At 40.1% G+C, this 21,686-nt stretch overlaps 1 long non-coding RNA gene across 1 annotated transcript; it reads left to right on the forward strand.

Annotated features, from left to right (window-relative positions):
* The first annotated feature begins 6,547 nt into the window (after nt 1–6,547).
* On the forward strand, nt 6,548–20,171 carry LOC148112470 (uncharacterized). Its single transcript, XR_015729334.1, has 4 exons — nt 6,548–6,692; nt 8,538–8,681; nt 17,487–17,608; nt 19,768–20,171. It is a non-coding gene; the product is annotated as an uncharacterized LOC148112470 (long non-coding RNA).
* The last annotated feature ends 1,515 nt before the right edge of the window (nt 20,172–21,686 follow it).

Below are 21,686 nucleotides of genomic sequence, written 5' to 3' on the forward strand. Positions count from 1 at the left end.
TCAGCTCACATATTACAACGGGAGTGAGAACTAAATGTATTAAAGCCATAAAATTTCTTGAAATGTTTTCTTGCTTCCAATAAAATAGAAATAATTTTTAAAATCTGCAGGGTTTAGATAACACATGGGCTCTGGCAGTGAATTTGCTCACAGCATAAAAATCAGAAAAGTAATGGATTCAGGAAGCCTTAGAGTTACTGAGGATTAATTAATATCTAATGCAAAAAAACCCTCAAATATAATAAATGGTAACAAGATGTACAAGCCGACACCATCTAATATTTTTCAGATGAAAATAGGGAGAAATGTGAAATATGAAATGGTCTTATGTTGAATTAAAGATCACCAACTAAAGACCTGCAAACAGCCATTGGCATTTCCACAGCTGCCAAATTGAAGCAAAGTAAGTTCAGAAACAGGGAATGTTCAAAGATTGAAGAGGACAAATTATCATGATTGATTACCAAAACAAGTAGGGAAAAAAAGGGAAAACCATTTTGAAGGAATTAATGGACACCTTTTAAAACAACACAACCAATGGAAGCTTAAATAATGCTTCAACAGCATGCTTTGATGAGGGATGTAAGAATGCCACAAATTAAAGGATAGAGGGCTACAAATTTTTTGAGAAAATCAGAAAGTGGTTTAAAAAGCACACCCGTGCAGCTAAATTGCAGCATTACGGAAGCAATTAAAAGCTCCCATCTACAAAAAGAAAAAGGCATCGTAGGTCCCAGTGTGGGATAGAGAGCATTAATTCTGTTGAGTTAATTGTAAGCAAAAAAAAGGTATACCAAAAACAATGCTTAGGAGCATAGCCAAGAAGGAATGGTAAGCATTTGAAACATCCACATTCACACAGACACAGACACTCCCATATGAATCCTGAGAAATGTCGTATGGAGCTGCCATTCACATCAGGGAAAAAAGCATTCATTAAATGTTGCAGGATTTTGAGTCATGTAATTGCATTCATTGCAATCTGTTTTTACTAAAGAAAGCTTTAGCAACAAGCTTTCTGTTCTGACTTTAATCAATCTGGAGTATAGCTTTGGATTTAAGAAATATGTATAAGATTTAGAAAAATTTGAGAAGAGTTACAGGGTGAGGAGATTGTCCAAGAACAAATTGTCATCAAGAACAGGTGAAAGCACTCTAAAAGTTTTGAATAAACTCTAACACAAATTGCTAAACACTTCTTTTCTAAACTTTTCTAAACAATCTATTATTGGTACCATCGACATTTACAGTACTTCTAAAGAGAATACCCACTTTTAAAGAGCATAATAATAGAGAAAACATGGGAAGAAATTGTATGTAGAGCAGGGCAAGGCAATCTTTTATGGTTTCTTTTTATTTATTTATTCAATATTTTAGCACTCCATGGAGCGAGCCAATAATCTTCTTCATTCTAGTGTTTTCTCATAGGTTCAGGATATATATGGACAAATATATGGACAGATCAAAGCACTCGTTTTCAATAAAGCCCACCAGTATTGACAACATGCTTAATTAATGTGGTTAGCATCACCATACAATCAATTATTTATTTATGAAATGTATGGGCCATATCAATTGATCCAGACTTTAAGCACTATGGACAACTAGGAGCAACAAAATCAAAAGACAGCAATTAAAATGGGGATCTTTAAAAGACATGGAGAAAAATAACGCCTTAGCCTGACATTGAAAAGTCATTAATAACAATGTCAGATAGACGTCTCTAGGTAAAGCATATCAAAATATGCAAGGCCACCACTGAGAAATATCTTTCTTATGGCCAGGATCCAGAAGTTCTGTCTGAAGGGTATATGAAGAAAGGAATTCACAGGTGCCCCCAAACCCAAAATAGATACATATGGAAAATGGAGTTTATCAGGTTCCAAAATCTCTTTCTTCACATAGACATTTGTAAGTCAAAATTTACCTTTGTAAATTGAATCTGGAAATGAAGACGAAGTCAATGAAGAAATGACCTCAGAAATGTCTGGAATGCAATTTACCGTAATGCAAAATAACCTTTAAAGATGCTTTATAACTTTGATAAATTGACAGTCCCTATTTCAAATATTTGCCAGTGCTTGGAAAACATTGTTGCTTCAATTTCATTCTACTTGATATGTGGACAATACTTCTGCTAGAAATTCATAATGTGGGATGTATACTATTGACTGGAAGATAATTGATCTCAAATCTTGTTTTCCCTATTTAGTATTATAGTTAAATTGTCCTTAAAGAATAGACCTTGATTTTTTTAATCCCCATTCCTGCTAAACACTAACTAATAATGGAAAATATTTGTAGTTCAGGGTTGAAATGAGGGTTTCTTGATGTCTCTGAGCTTGCTTGTTCTCATTACCCTAACTTGGTAACATCATCAGGGAGTGCTGTTTGCTGTCAGTTTATATTCTGGTGATTTGCCTCTCTGTGTGGGTATGAGTCAGAGGTGGGTTTCAGCAGGTTCTGACCAGTTCTGGAGAACCGGTAGCAGAAATTTTGAGTAGTTCGGAGAACTGGTAGTAAAAATTCTGACTTGTCCTGTCCCCATCTATTATCTGCCTCCCAAGTCCCAGCTGATTGGGAGGAAATGGGGACCTTCCCCTGGATTGGGGACAGAATCGAGATTTTACAGTATCCTTCCCCTGCCACGCCCACCAAGCCATACCCACCAAGCCATGCCACGCCCACCAAGCCACACCCACAGAACCGGTAGTAAAATTTTCTGAAACCCACCATTGATGTGGGTGGTCTTAGAGATTCTTTGGTTGGGCTTATTAATGGCTCTTTGGCAATTTGTTTACTTGATTGTTGGTCTGAAGTTAACCTTGCAGTTAATCTATGCTGATCTGGGTGCTGATTACTGGTGGAGAGGTCCTGGAATCTTTTGTTCTCTTTTGGGCTGGTTGATTGTCTCTTTTGCATAATCTAAAGATGCTGTTAATGTCCATGTATCTAATGATGGCTGATTTCTCAGTGTGCCAGGCTTCTAGAAATTCCCTGGCATTTTTGGACCTTGCCCTGGTCCTAGCACTGATGATGTTACCTAGTTAGGGTAATGAAACATCTGCAAGAGAACAAGCAAGAGAGTACCAAGGACCTCTCAAACACTAACTAACCTATCTGCACCGATTTAAGTATTAAGGATTTTTGATTAAAATGATAGTAATACAAATTGCTAATAGTGTCCTCTTAATTACAGACAATTAAATGGAAATTCTATGTTTATAAGAAACATGCCTCTGAGCCACACTTCCTAAGGTGAGGATAACTATTAAAGGTAAAGGTTTCCCTCGCACATATGTGCTAGTCATTCTTGACTCTAGGGAGTGGTGCTCATCTCCATCTCAAAGCTGAAGAGCCAGAGCTGCCCGAAGATTTCTCCATGGTCATGTGGCCAGCATGACTAAATGCCAAAGATGCACGGAACACACCTTCCCACCATAGGTGGTCCCTATTTTTCTACTTACATTTTTATGTGCTTTCGAACTGCTAGGTTGGCAGAAGCTGGGACAAGTAACGGGAGCTTACTATTCGAACCACTGAACTGCCGACCTTTCGATTGACAAGCTCAGTGTCTTAGCCACTGAACCTTTATATACTTTGTAGGTCATCAACAAGGATAGGATATTGGACTACCTCAGTTGGTAGTCTTTAGATTCAATGCATTTCTAGCCCTATTAAGCCTATCCTTTGTACTTCTGGAAATAACATAAAATATAAACTGGAGAGCCTTTGGAGTAGATAGAGATGAGGTCTGATGGATTTGTTACATCATCTCACTTTTCTTAGAAAAAAGCTTGGGAAAATACTGGTGCCAGCACACACATCATGAATGAAATATTTTAATGTGAATGTGGAAGGCTAATTCCCATGATGATGGGATGAGATTCTATTTTTCATTCCTGTTTCTTTTTTCACATTTTATTTCATTCTTCCTTAACCTGAAAAGAAACATCTATCTTCAAAACAATGTTACCAATTGCCTTCTAAGTGGCCTTCAGACAGACAGACATTAGAGTATTTGGGCCTGTACTACGGCTACCTTGTATTCTGTGCACATTTGTTGGAAAATCTAGATGTTAACATAGATGGGTTATGGCATAATTAACAACATCAAGGTCTCTCTCTCCCTTCCTCCCTCCCTCCCCCCCTCTCCATATATGCATGTGCTTCTTTGTGCATTATATTTTTAGGAGATATTCCAAATACAGTTTTCCAATAATATGTTAGAGGAGAAGGAATTCTCACTTATTAGGGCTACTGATAAGTGGGATCTTTGTCTCCCACTGTGTCTTTCATGCATTTTAGTGAAAATATCAGTTATACCCAGCACTTTATTGGGTATAGACAATGCAGGCATTTTAAAATCCCAGGCAGATTTCAACTCCTTGCCTTGGGAGACACAAAAGATAAAGAGTATATAAAATTGCTACCCTGACCAATGTCTCGGTTTCTCAATGATCATAAATGCAGGGCCAGAAGGAAAATGTCACGTGGAAATCAAAAGATTGCACATTCTTTGACCATGATGCATGCAAGACCCTCCTGAGGCTGTGTGTCTGACTTGGAACCCATCAGCCAGGCTCCCTTATCCCCGCTGGCAGTTTGCAGTTGCTGGCTCTGTCACTTTTGATGGATTCCAAAATCTTTTCCAATACTTTTTAAAGAGATTTTTTAATCCAACCTGTATTATTTTTATAAATAAGCCAAGACATTGAACATACCTAATGCTCCTTCCTCCTATTTTCCCCACATCAACCACCCTGTGAGATGAGTTGGGCTGAGAGTGCGTGATTGACCCAAAGTCACCCAACCAACTTTCATGCCTAAAGTGGGACTAGAATTCACAGTCTCCTGGTTTCTAGCCTGTAGCCTTAACCATTTCAGAGTTAGAAAGCAAATGGGAGATTGTACCTGCTTTTTAAAGTGTCAAATGCGTTTCATGAGATTAAAATCTATTTTCCTCCTGGCTTGTTCTCCTCTACCTTCATCTTCTTTTTTTCTTTTGCAAGCCTGCTGCATTAGCTGCACTGTAACCTGTTATTACAGATACTCATGGTGGGTGTGTTATACTGCTAGACATTGAATGTGGATTTATGATAGCAAGAGATGCTCTGAAATTTTTCTCTCTGCCAAATATGTTCCTGGATGTTGACTTACTTTATTGTTTCCAAAAATTGCTTTTTTGTGTACCTTTGAATCAATCTTGACTCCTGGCATCTGCCTGGACAGGTCCCTGCAGTTATCTTGGCATGTTTTCAGAAGTTAACAAAGATTCTCAGTCATCCAGGTAGAGTTGTCTGGAAAATTGAATCATGGCAACTGGACGTCTTATTGGTTTGAGACATTTCACTGCTCATCCAAACAGCTTCCTCAATTGGAGCAAGTTGGTTAGGTACAGAGTTGTTGGAATGGACCAACTCCTCCGGCATCAAGCTCAAGATTTCTTCTCCAAAGAGAATAGCAATATATCTATTTCAGAAGTGGTTTGCCATTGTCTCCTTCTGGTCTGAGAGAGAGGGACCCATCCATGGACCAAGGACATCCAGCTGGCCTGTGCCTAAAGTGGGACTAACACTCCCATTCTCCTGGTTTCTAGCCTGGTGCCTTAATCACTATATCACTGGCCCTGCTTCTGGAATTCTCTCATTCCTTTCCAAAATTTGGAACAACAACACTGTCTCTATCCCCAGTATCTAATTTTGTATCTGTCTTTCCTCCAAGAAATCAAAGCATTACAAATAAAATTTTCCTTTTATGTTCTTTTCTGACAACAATCTGATGTAGATAGTAATGAGAACTGGCTCAAAACCACAGAATCATAGCATCATTCTATGATTATGATTTTATTTGAATCTTGGCTTCTCTAATCCTAGTGTAGACTTTAAATAAGACTGGCTTTTGGACTGACAAGTCCAGAATCATGGCTAGAACTTTATTCTTGCTTGGCATTGCTTTTTATTAAAAATTAAAAACAAATTTATAAACATGCCATCTGTTGAGGCAGTTTCATTGCAGTAACAGATAAGACTCTTGCTGTAGTGAGGCCTTGCAAAAAGTAAGTGACAAGTATTCTGATATTTACAAAATTCATTTCTAAGGATAGGTGAGATGATGTAACGATATCCCTAAAATAAAGGCAATCAAATTCTGGGAAGATTACACATTTGTAGAAGGGTAATTGTAAAAATCTTATGTGAACTAATCTAGATTTCTTTACTTGATGGTACCAAAGGGAGATAAATGCCTTTCAATTATTTTCACTTGTTAACACCAGGATACAAAGACTGCAGATACAATTCATTCTTCCTTATGGCCCTGTGCTGCATTGATATGCATGTAATAATTCAAACTAATGTTACTGTAGTTCCTTCATTGAAAGCCTTATATGCATTTCTTTGTTTCTCGAGTAATGTGATTCATTAACTGCATTGGTTTTGCAAAAGTTGAGCTGAGAAAATAGAGCATATTTCCAAAGTTCAGCTCCTTTGGAATCTTCCCTATTGTCTATTAACTTTCTGTATCTTCACGTATAGGAAAAGGGTCACAAATGCATGGAAAATAATGGCACCCTAGACATGTACACTAGGTCTTCAGGAAATCTTCAGGAGAACTCTCCTTTCTACTGCTTTAAGCATTGGATCCACACCTGGAAAAATTTCAGAAGGGAGCAAGATTTTGCATATGACCTGGTAAGCATTGCTGGAAGAGCAGCAGATTTCCAGCATATGGGCGGTGCCATGCACAAACAACATAATTAGAACCCTTGAAGTCTAGAGATAAAATTGCAAGCATCTCTTTTATCAGCTTTACCTGCCAATAAGTTTGCCAGCACTGTACCTTCTAAATGTGGGTTGGTTGGAATGTAATATGCTTAATTCTCTCTCTTTTTTTTTTTGCAACACCCTAGAGCTTGTTGTGCAGATTATAAAAGGCATCTCCCTTTTCTTGCTCCGTCTCTGTCTTTCCCTCTCTCTGCTTATTCTACTTTGCGCTGTGCTGTTCTTCCTCTGAAACTCCATGTGTTAACAGCTTGGTGACAGGCTGTTGCTTGCTAATTGGGAGTTTCAGAATGGAGCTGCAACAGCCAAATTTTCTCAGGCTGGGCTCCGGTGGCAGCCTGCATAGTCAGACCCAGATGATCTTTCTTGCACCCTTAATAAGGCACCCAGGCTGCCTGTGCCTGTCATGATGCTTCAACAAGCCTAGGGTTTAAGGACTCACTCAGAGAACGTTTAGAGATCCTTTTGTGTTCAGAGAAGGAACACCCAAGTGGATTGTAATTGGGCTGTCAAGGTTTTTTTTTGCTTGTCAGTGTAGGTGTAAACATAAATCGGCACAGACTGTGGAAAGAGAGCTGGGAGTATATTTGATTCTCCTTCCCAAACAACAAAGAGCAAGGGAATCCTTTTGTACTGGCCTTAAGAAGGTGTCTTTGAATTCGCTTGCTCCCTGATACAGGGACCTTGAAATATTTATTCTTTGCAAATTGAAGAATGAATGGACCAGTTATCATCTAGATAACTGGTTCAGAACATGGATCCCTCCCATCCACCCCCCACCCTTGAATTTCTCACTCCTTATGATGCAAGATGTACTAACAGGGCCACCTGCTATGCGTGTTTTAAGATAAGTATCCACAGAAAGGTGCCTAGAAGCAAAAATACTTTTAGAATTGTAGCAATGGGGCTGGGCTTCCATTCTTGATAAATTATTGCTGTTGCTTTTTGGAAATGCCTTGCCCTAATTTTAATGTATACTCGGAATACGGAGGATTTATTTACTGTTTTTGGTGTGACGACATGCTCAAGTGGGACCTGGCAATGCTTTTCTATCATGCGCCAGTAAAATAGGTTAATGGAAAGATACAATTTGTAGGCTCAAGATAGCTTCAGTTAATACATTCTGGCCATTAAAAAGAGGAAGTTTCCCCTGTCCAGTCATGTCTGACTCTAGGAGGCGATGTTTATCTCTGATCCTTAGCAGAGGGAACCAGCGTTGTCTGAAGATGCTTCTGTGATCATGTAGCCAGTATGACTACATATGCCGAGATCCATAGAATGCTGTTGCCTTCCCACCTAAGTGGTACTTATTTATCTACTCTCATTTGTATGCTTTTGAACTGATAGATTTTTATGCATCCCCTTTATTTTGGGGCCACAGTGCTCGGGGAAAATTGAATTTTTCATTGACTTTTCTCCTAAAATTCATTTTCTGGAAAAGATGGAAAGCTTTCTAAAATACCCATGTAGGTGTACCAATGGTTTGGGGGAGGGACCATGAAAGATTAAAATTCTAGACACCTTGTTTCTTCCAAGAATCATCTGTAGAATGGGAAGAATCATTACAAATTGGTCTTCTGCCTATGACATAGCTATTTAAAAATGGCAAAACATTTACTAAGGGAAAGCAGGAGCATGGATCCGAATTCCTTCTTTTGATTCTTGATTCAAGGATATCCCCTTCAAGTCAGTATGATAGAATATGAACAATGCTGATAAATAATAGTATATTTTTCTAAATTTATCTGATTGTAGAATGAACTTTGAGAGAGACAAAAAGCAGAGAAAATCTGGGCAACATAGGAGAATCTCCCAAATCAAGTGAATTGATGACAGCGCCAATATGATGGGATCTCAAAATTTATTCAAGGGAATTTATTTAATTTTTTCTCAGTGCAGGTAAGGATATGATGGTTGAACATTTGACATATTTCAAGAATTCTGCCTGTTTGCCTCATTATTGCATTTTCCCTTGTTCTTTTGATTTATGGCATTGTCTGGTATTTCTATTAGTAGAGCTGGATTCATATCCATGAAGGTCCCAATAATTTTCTTTCCACTAGAACAGTGATGGCTAACCTTTTCTGGACTGAGTGCCCAAAGTGTGCATGTGCACATGTGAGTGCACATGCGCCTGAACCCCCAAAATGCAATGCAGGCGTGCCCCCCACCATGACGGCCCTAGAAGGATTTTTTTAAACCAAAAGAGAAAGCAGTCTTTTCAAACTGTTTTTGCATGATGAGAGATGTTTTATTTATTTTTTATTATTTTATTTATTAAATGTATTTGCTGCCCATTTTATTTCAAATGATTCTAAGCAGCTTTTTTTGCACTCAAGTCAGAAGCATTGAGGCACTTCTGGTTGAAAGGATTAGCCAGCGACATCACCGTTGCCCTGGGAATGCCCAGCTGGGGGCTGCTTTTATGTCCCTGGCAGGAGTTGGCGTGAAGGATGAGAGTTCAACCAAGGGTGGGTTCCACTTACCTTTGCTACTGGTTCATAACAGGAGTGCTCCCATGTGCGTGCGCACCTCACTCACGTGTGGTGCTTCTGCACATGTGCATAAGCTTCTGTGCATGTGCAGAGCATCCGTAATGGCGTCCGGGCAGGTGGGCGGAGCCTCCCACCACAGTTTGCAAGATCCGGACTGAACCGGTAGCAACCCACCACTGAGCTCAAACTTACCCCATGGCAGCTTTCGGGTATTGAACATGGGCTTGCTAACCTCCTGTCCAGCGTTCCAATCACTGAAGCCACCATGCTACTATTTAGGCAGCTTACAGCATAATAAACATTTAAAAAATTAAAATAATCAGATATAAAATGACAGAGCTGACAAAATATACATTCATATTGTGGAAATCTACTAGGAATGAAGTTGGGGATGATGTTGATGGAAGTGTATTCAAAAAGATTTGATTGCTTCTGAAAGAAAATGATAGATTCATCATTTGGATGTTCAGGGTTGGCTTTGAAGAACATCATCTGAGAGGTCAGATTCTTATCGAGCTGCTTTGTACCAGCTCAGACAAGCACCATCATTTCTTTCAGAGTTGACCCTACTGTCACTTGCATTTCTGTTTCTGATCCCTCCCTTCCCCTCTACCCCTATAGGCATCTACCTTTTTTAAAGCTTGACTACATAGAAACCAAAAAGGAACAGGGTCTTTTTAAAGGGATCTGCTTCTTGACAGCTGCATGATAAAAGATGTTGCAACAGAGGACAATTAATGAGCTATTTTGTTATTGCAACCAACTCCTGCAAAAAAGAAAAAAAGAAAAAAAAGAAAAAAAAAGAAAGAAAGAAAGAAAGAAAAAATGCTGTGAACTAATGTGGCATTTTCACATGACAGAAGCATTACTGGTAAAGTGTCAATAAAGATTCTCAGTCATCCTCAGAACTCAGTCTGAGCTCAGACTGAAGAAGCTACTTGAATAAGCAGCAAAATGTTTCAAGCCCAAAAAGAAAAGAAATCCAGTTGCCATGACTCAACTTCCAGATGTTACTGGTAAAAGATCTGGTGAATGAGAAAAAAATCCCATCTAATTTAGCACCATGCTTCCCCCAAGGGATAGTCAGTCCACAGGAGTTGGGTGTTTAATAAATTCAAACAAACAAACAAATGAGATATGCGTGGAATGACCAATTAACAGAGAGATAGATCAATGTGAATTTATTATTTAATTAGTGTGGCTAGTAGTTACTCACTGTAGGAGAACTTGGGAATGGAATGAAAAGAGAGGTCTAGAATTTCTATGTAGCCACAAGAGAACTAAGTCCAACCCCCTATGAGTACTTGTTGACCCTTATCCAACTCTAAGCAGGGGTTAACCCTTAATTGAGAAGTTTCCTGTGCGTAGGCTTTTAGCGATAAATTAGTTTAATAGAACCTTCAACTGTGGATCTGGCCTGTCATGTCTGATACTCGCTGAACTTTAGTGTCTCCTTAAATTCTAATTAACTTAGGACCAATTCCATCTAGCAATTGCCATTGCATCTGACTGAGGCTGATAGAGAAATAGGACACCTCTCTGCTAAATTCTGATGACCATGGTGTTTCTTTTTTGCAATGGTTTCTATTCAGGATGCTTTTTTAAATAAAGAAATTGGAACTAAGAATATAAACGTGAATTTACTTTTACCTTTTCCATCCCCATGAAACAATGGGCCACAGTTTGAATCATCCATCCATTCCAATAGCCTGAAGAGACTCTTGCATAGGAAGCATTTCCTTCCATTGGAAGCTTCAAGGTGACACAAATCTCCTTGTCAAGGAAAAACACATCCTTCACCTAAATGAGAAAACTTGCATCAAATAGAACCAAAGTATATTATTAAGGTGATGCCATGACATTGTTGCACAAACCTATTGTCTCCTTTTTAATTTCTCAGTGTCACACTTTCTTGGATTTTACTTTGGAGTGATATCTCTTACTCAGTTTGGAGGACCAACCTTTATTGATGTTATACTCTAAAAATTGGTAACATTTGCCTAATCTTGCCTGAGTTCAAATGACTAGGCCGTAGTACAGTGGTGGGTTGCTCCCAGTTCACACTGGTTTGCAAGAACTGGTAGTAAAATTTTTTAGTAGTTTGGAGAACTGGTAATAAGATTGGCTGGCCACGCCCCCGAATTGGTCCCTGGCCCAGTCGCCGCTCGCTTACCCCACCCACCTCAACAGAGGCTTTTTTTTTTTTACTTTTAAAAGCATTTTTTCTACAACCTTTTCGGCTGAAAAAATGCTTTTAAAAGTTAAAAAAAAAAGCCTCTGATGATCGTGAGGCTCAGCTGGGATCATCAGAGCTTCTGAAAGCATTTTTTCTGCAACCTCTTCAACTGAAGAGGTTGTAGGGGGAAAAAACCCCTTTTAAAAGCCTCTGGTGATCCCAGCAGATTTGCCAGATCGTCAGGAGCTTCTAAAAGCATTTTTTTCTGCAACTGAAGAGGTTTTAGGGAAAAAAATCCCTTTAAAAGCCTCTGGTGATCCCAGATCATCAGAAGCTTCTAAAAGCATTTTTTTCTGCAAAAAAGCATTGATCCCAGCAGATTTGCCAGATTGTCAGGAGCTTCTAAAAGCATTTTTTTCTGCAGCTGAAGAGGTTGTAGGGGAAAAAATCCATTTAAAAGCCTCTGGCGATCCCAGCAGATTTGCCTGATCGTCAGAGGCTTCTAAAAGCATTTTTTTCTGCAACCTCTTAAGGTTGTACAAAAAATGCTTTTAAAAGTAAAAGAAAAAAAAAAGTTGACCACGCCCACCCAGTCACATTACCCCAAGCCACACCCACAAAATAAGCCACACCCACAGAACCGGTAGTAAAAAAATTTAGAACCCACCCCTGTCGTAGTAGTACAAAAATGGAAATCAGGGCTTAGGGGCTGTAAATTTGATTATCTCAGAAAAAAAGAAAACAGCAAACTATTTTCATACTGTTGCTAAGTAAATGGCATGATGATCTTCATATGGTCACCTAGAGTTGAGCTTGGTTCAAGCTGCATCCTTAAACAGCAATAAACAAACAAATTACTGTTAATCACCATGTATAGTGGCAGGAAGTTGAACAAATTCTTTCAGAATGGTATGAACAAAACCCTTTTTCTTTCCCTCATCCATCAATATCACGACAATAGTTCGATAATAAGAGAATGGAGGAGGGAAACAAAAATAGTATTGGCATTCTTTATAATATGCATCCTTTTACATGAGTTCATCAACCTATATGAAGTTGTATTCCATACATCATTTCGACATTAGGGGCAGCATGTAGAAGTACATAATGCTAATGCAGGAGGATATTATGTAGAGCATTTTAAGGTAGGGAAAGAGGTAGGTGCAGAGGCATGGACCCTGGGACTGAAGCTGCTTTCAGTAAGATTCTCCCATGCTATTTGTTGCCAGAAATAAAGGAAACAATGGCAGTTTCATTCAACATACAGGGAGTTCTTGACTTTTAGTGACCATTCAAAGTTACACAGCTCTGAAAAAAGTGACTTATGACCAATCCTCACACTTCCAATGTCAAAGCATCCCAACAGTGATTAAAATTTGGGTGCTTGGCAACCAGCATGTATTTACAATAGCTGCAGCTTCCCAGGATCATGAGATCACCATTTGGGACCTTCCCAGTAAGCTTCTGACAAGCAATGTCCAAAGAGGGAAACCAGATTTTCTTAATATCTGCATGAATCACTTAACAATTACAGTTATTTCAATAGAATAGAATAACAGAGTTGGAAGGGACCTTGGAGGTCTTCTAGTCCAACCCCCTGCTCAGGCAGGAAACCCTATACCATTTCAGCCAAATGGTTGTCCAATCTCTTCTTAAAAACTTTCAATGTTGGAGCATTTATAACTTCTGGAAGCAAGTTGTTCCACTGATTAATTGTTCTAACTTAGTTCTAGGTTGCTTCTCTCCTTGATTAGTTTCCACCCATTGCTTCTTGTCCTGTCCTCAGATGCTTTAGAGAATAGCTTGACTCCCACTTCTTTGTGGCAACCCCTGAGATATTGGAACACTGCTATTTGCCTAATAACCATGGCAAAAGGGTTGTAAAATCTGGCATGACTCACATAACAACCACCTTGCTTAACAATGGAAATTCTGGTCCCAATTGTGGTCAAATGTTGAGGACTACCTGTACACAGGTCTTCTGAACTGGAAAAAACAGGAAGAGAGAAAAAGCAACGCAGGATATTGCTCTTTTTCAACTCTTTATGCCATTTCCAAATATCTAACATCTAAGATAACCACATTTTCTCTAATGACCAACCCAATCCCGAGTTTTCGCTTCAGTAGAAAAAACAGGTAGCAGATTAACAGAGTTGGAAGAGACCTTGTAGGTCATCTAGTCCAATCCCCTACCCAAGCATAAGACCCTACACCATTTCTGACAAAAGGCAGTCCAGTCTCTCCTTGAAAGCTTCCAGTGATGAAGCTCCCACAACTTCTGCAGAAAACTGTTCAATTGGTTGATTGTTCTCTGTCAGACAATTTCTCCTTATTTCTAGATTGAACCTCTCCTTCAGCTGCTTTGGAAAGGAGCTTGACCCCCTCCTCTCTGTGGCAGCCCCTCAAATATTGGAACACTGCTGTCATGTCTCCCTTGGTCCTTCTTTTCATTAAACTAACCATGCTGAGTCCTTGCAACCATTCATTGTATGTTTTAGCCTTCAGTCCCCTAATCATCTTGATTGCTCTTCTCTGCACTTTTTCTAGAGTTTCAACATCTTTTTTGTAGTGTGTTGACCAAAACTGGATGCAGTATTCTAGGTGTGGTCTTACTAAGGCTTTATAGAGTGGTATTAGTACCTCACTTGATCTTGATTGTATCCCTCTGTTAATCAATTTAGGATTACATTGGCTTTTTTGACTGCCACCACATACTAGTGGCTCATATTTAACTGGTTATACACTAAAACTCCAAGATCCCTCTCACAGTTACTACTATTAAGCTTGGTTTCACCCAGACTATATGTGTGCTTTTGTTTTTCTTGCCTAGGTGCAAGACTTTACTTTTCTCTACATTGAATTTCATTTTGTTAGATAGGGCCCAGTGTTCAAGTCTGTCAAGATCCATCTGGCTCTTGAGCCTATCATCTAAGGTGTTGGCTATTCCTGCCAGCTTAATATCATCTGCAAATTTGGTAAGTTCCCCTTCTATTCCCTCATCTAAGTCGCTTATGAAGATATTTATTTATCATATTTGTATACCGCCCTACTCCCGAAGGACTCAGGGCGGTGAACAGCCAAGATAAAATACAAAGACATGCAAAAGTTAAAAAACTATTAAAAACAGATTAAATAATTTAGGCTCAGAAAACAAATTAAAACATCCAATTTATCTAAAAGACATTTAAAACCCAATTTAAAAGCCAATTTAAAAGGGAGAGTTAGGCCAGACCAGCCTGTTGGAATAAAAACGTTTTTAGGGCGCAGCGGAAGATGCGTAAGTCTTGGATCCTCCGTATCTCCGGGGGGAGCTCGTTCCAGATGGCAGGTGCCCCCACAGAGAAGGCTCTCCCCCTGGGGGCCACCAGTCGACATTGTTTGGCCGATGGCACCCTGAGGAGCCCCTCTCTAGGGGAGCGAACTGGTCGGTGAGAGGCTACTGGTGGCAGAAGGCGCTCTCGTAAGTACCCTGGTCCTGAGCCATGGAGCGCTCTAAAGGTGGTAACCAAAACCTTGAAGCGCGCCCGGAAGACCACTGGGAGCCAGTGCAGCTCGCGCAGGAGGGGGGTCACATGGGAGTGCCACATCGCTCCCGTCACCACCCGCACGGCTGCATTCTGGACCAATTGGAGCCTCCGGGTGCTCCTCAAGGGGAGCCCCATGTAGAGAGCATTGCAATAATCCAGGCGTGAGGTGACCGTGCGTAACGAGTCCCGATCCAGAAAGGGACGCAACTGGTGAATCAGGCGAACCTGATAAAAAGTCCTCCTGGCCACAGCCGCCATATGCTTTTCTAAAGACAGCCGCGAGTCCAGGAGGACGCCCAAGTTGCGAACCCCATCTGTGGGGGCCAATGACTCGCCCCCAATAGTCAGAGATGGCACCAACTGACTATATCGGGATGTCGGAAACCACAGCCACTCGGTCTTGGATGGGTTGAGCCTGAGTCTGTTCCTCCCCATCCAGATCTGTACGGCCTCCAGGCACCGGGACATCACCTCGAGGGCATCATTGGGGTGGTCTGGGGTGGAGATGTATAGCTGGGTGTCATCAGCATACTGATGGTACTTCACCCCAAAACCACGGATGATCTCACCCAGCGGCTTCACATAAATGTTGAACAGAAGGGGCGAGAGGACCGATCCTTGCGGCACCCCACATACAAGGGGCTCGGGGTCGACCTCTGCCCCCCTGTCAACACAGACTGCGACCGGTTGGAGAGAAAGGAGGAGAACCACTGTAAAACAGTGCCCCCCACCCCCAATCCTTCCAACCAGTGCAGCATGATACCATGGTCGATGGTATCAAAAGCCGCTGAGAGGTCTAATAGGACCAGGACAGAGGAGCAACCCCTGTCCCGAGCCCTCCAGAGATCATCAACCAATGCGACCAATGCCGTCTCTGTGCTGTACCCGGGCCTGAAGCCTGACTGGAACGGATCTAGATAAGTCGATTCATCCAGGTACTGAGGCAGCTGTCGTGCAACCACACTCTCAACAACCTTCGCAACAAAGCGAAGGTTGGAGACAGGACGATAATTTGCTAACACAGCCGGGTCCAGGGAGGGCTTCTTGAGGAGGGGCCTCACCACCGCCTCTTTCAAGGTGGCGGGAAAGACACCCTCACTCAAAGAAGCATTTATAATCCCCTGGAGCCAGCCTCGCGTCAACTCCCGGGAGGCCAGTACCAACCAGGAGGGACACGGGTCCAATAAACATGTGGCCACACTCAGTCTGCTCAGTATCCTGTCCACGCTTTCGGGAGTCACAGGATCAAACTCTGCCCATATAATATTCTCAGGACCTGCCCCTGTCATCTCCCCTGGATCTACCCAGTCAGAGTCCAGCTGTTCCCGAATCTGAGCGATTTTGTCATGCAGATATTGTACAAAATCCTCAGCTCTACCCTCCAAGGGGTCCTCCCGCACCCCCTGGTGGAGCAGGGAGCGGGTCACCCTAAACAGGGCGGCTGGGTGATTATCTGATGATGCAATAAGAGCAGAAAAGTAGTTACTCTTCTCTACTTTTATCGCCACTAGGTAATTCTTAATATGAGATCTTACCAGTGTCCGGTCGGATTCATATTGAAGAGTACTGGGCCTAAGACAGAACTTTGTGGTACCCCAATGCTTATTTCCCTCCATGTAAACAGGAAGATATTTCTTGAAAGCAGTTAATTGGAGAAAACTCCTGTCTGAAGCTACCAGTAAGACTAAAATTTACCTAAATCCATGCAGTATTTAATTATTTTTATCTATAAAAACACTACACTGGGAAAAGATTGGTACCCATGTTTTCCTTTGTTTTTTTCTTTTCCTGTTACCTTGAGGAAATTATCATCTATACTTTTGTTTTATTTTTACTTCTAATTTTTTTCATCTTTTTTCACTGTGTTTTGTCCATTAATCTAGCAGCATCCAACTGATATCAAAGCATTTAGAAAGTAACATGCAACTTCTTTTCTTGCAAGTTCCAAATTTTGGTAGGTTCAAGTCAAAGACAAGACTGAAGCAGAATAACAGACTTGGAAGGGATCTTGGAGGTCTCCTAGTGCAACCTCTTGCTCAAGCAGTTGATTCTGTAGATGCCACATTCATGTGATCTGTGAATTTTTGGAGTGTGAGAATGGATAAAATTCTTTACTTTATACCCTCCCAAACCCATGTCATATTCCTTTTTCTAGAAGTGTACATCTTGTTTAATCAGTTCTTTCTATTACCATAATTTTCTACTGAAACAGGTGGTCATCACTGCAGCCTGTTGAGACAATTTGGGACTTGAGCAAACATTGATAGTGCTGAGAGTCTTAATTTCTGCCAAAAAGGGGGTTTCCTTTCCTTCTGCTGTAATATTTTCTTACTTGACAACATCTGTCTATAGAGCATGATACTCAACATCTCTAGAATTAATCTGTTTTCTCCCTATGGTATTAATACTTTAAATTTCAGTAGAGATGAAAGAGTGGGAGAACTTGGCATCAGTTATCCTAGAAAGTCTCTTGGTAATTGACATTTCTTTAAATTCCCACCATTAGGACATAATTTGGTATTTCCGTTTCTATATGAAATCAGTGGCCAAATACTACTGAAACATCTGTGAATAAATAAGACCAGTGAGAGCTCATGGATAATGCATTTCAATAATTCAGCACAAAAAGTAAGTTATTTTCAGTGGGTGACCTCCATTTATGAATTTTATTAATAGCTAAATTTGACATTCTCTTTGGTTTATATCCCAAAAGATATTTAGATAATGTGTCTCTGGCCAGGCCTAATAGTCAAATACTATTAGCCAACTAAGATCCTGGATTGAAAATTGTGTCAATTAACACATGGAATGGGACAATTCGCCATGGCCAACTTGTTGTGGCCAACTTACCATGAGGACAACTCGCTATAGGACAATTCAACAATTCAATTTAATTATTTCAAATACTTTAAAATTTATTTTAATTTTTGTCATTCACATTTAATTTTGTCCCTCCTTTTGCACCCTTTAATTATTCAATTTCATCATTTTTTCCTATATTAATATAACTCTTTTTCCTGTATTAATGTAACTCTTGTCCTGTGGTGAGTTGTCCCACAGTGATTTGGCCATGGCAAATTGTCCGGTGGTGAGTTGGCTGTGGCAAGCTGGCCACAGTGAGTTGGCCATGGCAAGTTGTCCTAGATCTATTAATTCAAATGTGCATTGTATTCTAATAGTGTGACTAGAAGACATGCATTTAACAGCACATTTATGCATTCCTAATATCCCATACATCCATAGTTCATTTCTGATGACCTCCTAGTTTGCTGAAGCATTCTTCATATGGATTTGGCCTTGAAGCAAAGCAGGAATAAGAAACTGAGCTCAGTTTAATTCCATGGTAGGCAGAAGAGATGAACAGTACCTTGTGCATACTCTGCTAAGCACAGCTTTGTCTTTGTCTTCACCACTAGCTGCAGTGAATATACCTTGACTTATAAATCCAGCATTCATTTTGCCCTCGATTCTGATCTTGTTGGTTTTCTCTCCTCTAATCGTAATTCATTTCAACCCCCAATGAAGGATGAAGTCTTGAAATCTTTCATCAGTTTGTTGTGCACCTCCCCCTCCCACCTTTGCTTTCTTTTCTCTCCATCTCCCCCTCAAGACCTATTTGGCCTGTGATGATGCAGGAAGGAGTCGACCAGGTAACCTGGCAGCATTCTTTCCTCTCTACCCCCAATGTTAGCTCCACTGCCTCCTCCCTTTTCTCCCCCCTGGCCATGCTGCTGTGATTCCAGCTTGCTCAAGAGAAGCAATGATAAATTTCCTACAGTGGCATTACAGACAGTCATAAATAATGCCTTGCACTCTGGTGCCGGCAGTTTCCATTAGGGCTGTCTGGATTGGGCTGTTGATACCTTGGTTTATGCTGGGACCAGCAGTAAAATTTATCAGTCTTTTTTCTTCACCTCATAAATCATCTCAACCTGAAGCCAGATGGCAGAGCGACCCATGGAATCACATCACAGGGGCAAGCAGAGAAGACCTTCTTGGAAAGGCGAGAGATAGAACACAGCAGCAGAGACACCTTTCCAGTTTTCCCTTGTAGATTTTGCAATTTCTCCTATAATAGTGTAACATATTGATGGACTTTCTGAAGCTGGGGGACTACATGATGCTACCCAAAGCATGCCCTCAAAGGCTTTCCAAAGGCTTGACTTAGCTGCATTTTCTAATGTGACAAAAAGATTAAATGCATAAATCATGTTTAATTGTCATTAGCTTTCAATGTAATTGAAAAGAAATAGATGTTTGAATCCTGCCCCCACTCTCTGCATTTTGATAACATACTGTTCAGTGGTCAAATAGTGGCTTGAAAAAAACAATGCACATATGTTGTATGTATGATGGACAGCCTTTCTTAAGGCTAAACCTTTAAATATTTTTGCAACCAGTTGCCCGATTGGAAAGTTCGATGTAGACAATAACTTCAGGCAACTCAAATTGGATTAAATGAACTTTGTGAGGATGAGGATGACAATGATGACAATGACGATGTTGGCAACTCATATATTCCATTTCCAAACATCTGCCAGGAATTACTAAGGCAAGAATCAGAAACTTTCTGACATGTCTCACACTTCATACTAATTCATACTCAGTTTGCTAAGATTTGTGAAGTGAAAATGGACTCTGTTCATACATTGTGCAAAGATATGAATCACAGGTTAGAAACTATAATGCTCAAATTCCTATAAAAATGCTAGGCCAAACAAATGGCTTTATGAATTAATATAATGAATAAACCTAACCTTATTTTTTGTTTGTTTGTTTGTTTTCAGTTACCTTATATGAAGAGTGAGTGAGAAATTCTGAGAATAGAAGTTTGGGGCCTCCTTGAGGCAGTATTTTGGTATCTAACCTGTCTCCTTCAGTTATTCTACTGCCTTGGATCCTACATTGCTCTAAATCAGGAGTGGGCAGCACTTAAGAAGTTGAAAATTACAATGTGACATTCTGACTTTTGGGTGCATTGCAAAAGGCTGCCTGGTAATATTATGAAGTCACTGGAATAATTTTTTGATGGGGTAGGAAGGGGAGATAGAATTGGAGAGATGGTGAGAATGAGATCAAGAACCTCAGAGAGGCAATCTAGATCCATTCCAGAATCTTCTTGAACAGCCCCCAGCTGTGTCATTGATGTTCTCTGATTTTGCTGTCAAACATTTGAAGCTCAAATAGTTGGAAGGATCTGGAATGGAATGGAGGGGAGGGGAGGGGAGGGAAGGGAAGGGGCGGAGAGGAGAGAGAAAAGAAGTATGTAAAGTATAAGTATGGTGCAGAAGCTCTCAATGTACATGCAAAGCAACACAGTAATAATAATCATAATAATGATACCAATAGGAGGTAGTAGAGAAGATGAGAAGGATAATAATAACACCTCACCCATACAAATGGGTAAAAATACTGAGACATAAGACAATACTGGGAAGATTAGGTGTTCAGCACCATGATGGCATAAGAGGAAAAAAACTGTCTTTGTGTCGAGTTGTTTTGGCATGCAATGACATCCTGAGGAGTTGAAACAGATCATATGGGTACATATGGCCTTTGGCCATGCATTGCCAAAGCATATAATCTACCATTGCCCTATTTTATATGAATGACTTTCTTTAAAAAAAAAGAAAGAAAAGAAAAGAAATCTGCCTTAGAATAGTTTCACTTCTAATTCTGCTGGCTGATGCATAGATCTCTGCTTAGGAGCAAGGTGAAAGAAATTCAAAATCATTTTCTGCTGAAGTTTGCAATAGGTTGTGTTGGGGGAAAATTGGCCTTGGAACAAGGAAACATTATTGGTTAATTATCCTACATTTTGCCTAGCTATGGCATTTAATTTCCCTATTATAGACTACTTACCTTGCAATAGCAAAACACCTGTGGAAATGAAGAGTGCCTGCCATTAATATTTTGGCTATTAGGAATAGGCATAGGGGAAGCTTAATAAACTGTATAAAATATTAGTGTTGAATTGTTCAGCCTTGAAAATGTACTGTCATAATTAGCAGCTGGTTAGTTAAAATAAATATCATGTCTATTTAATATGGATTTCCCCCCTGTAAGCCTGTGATGTCAATACACTACTGCAGTCACCAAATTCTATTCTTTCTTGTTCAATCTTTTTATTTAAAATGAAGAAGGACTCTATAGAATCCCTAAAAGTATCTATGCAGCAATTTGCTTTTGGCTGCTAAAGCAACTGTGGACCACTAGTGGTCTCCAATCCCTAGTTTTAATTCAGAATAGAGCTGAAAGTGATCTTGGAGGTCTTCTAGTCCAACCCCCTGCTCAAGAGGAGACCCTATACCATTTCATTTTGCAGCAGGATTCCTGCCTCTTAGGTACCAGCATCACCATTGTGATCATCTGTGAAATATGAGTGACACTCTTCATACAGAGATTTCGGAAGGAAAAAATATAATTGGAAAGCCATATTAGGAACCTTAGAAGCAGGCCTCTGTTCCCAACTTAACTGGTTATAATATGATGATAGAGGATACTCGGTCTTCCAGGCAGAAAATTGAGTCTGGGAATAATTTACAGACCCTTCAGCTCGGTAACGTGATTAGAATAAATTCTGAAATTTCTGCATCATGCAGAAAAGAAAAAGAAGACCAAAAGTGAATCTATTGTTTGTTTGTTTAGTTAATTATATCCCATCAGGACAGGGTTCTTCGTGTCCATTTAGATACTGTAGATATTC

The sequence above is a fragment of the Pantherophis guttatus genome, chromosome 9 (assembly GCF_059756535.1).
Source record: "Pantherophis guttatus breed Tessera chromosome 9, ASM5975653v1, whole genome shotgun sequence".
NCBI classification, from domain to species: domain Eukaryota; kingdom Metazoa; phylum Chordata; class Lepidosauria; order Squamata; family Colubridae; genus Pantherophis; species Pantherophis guttatus.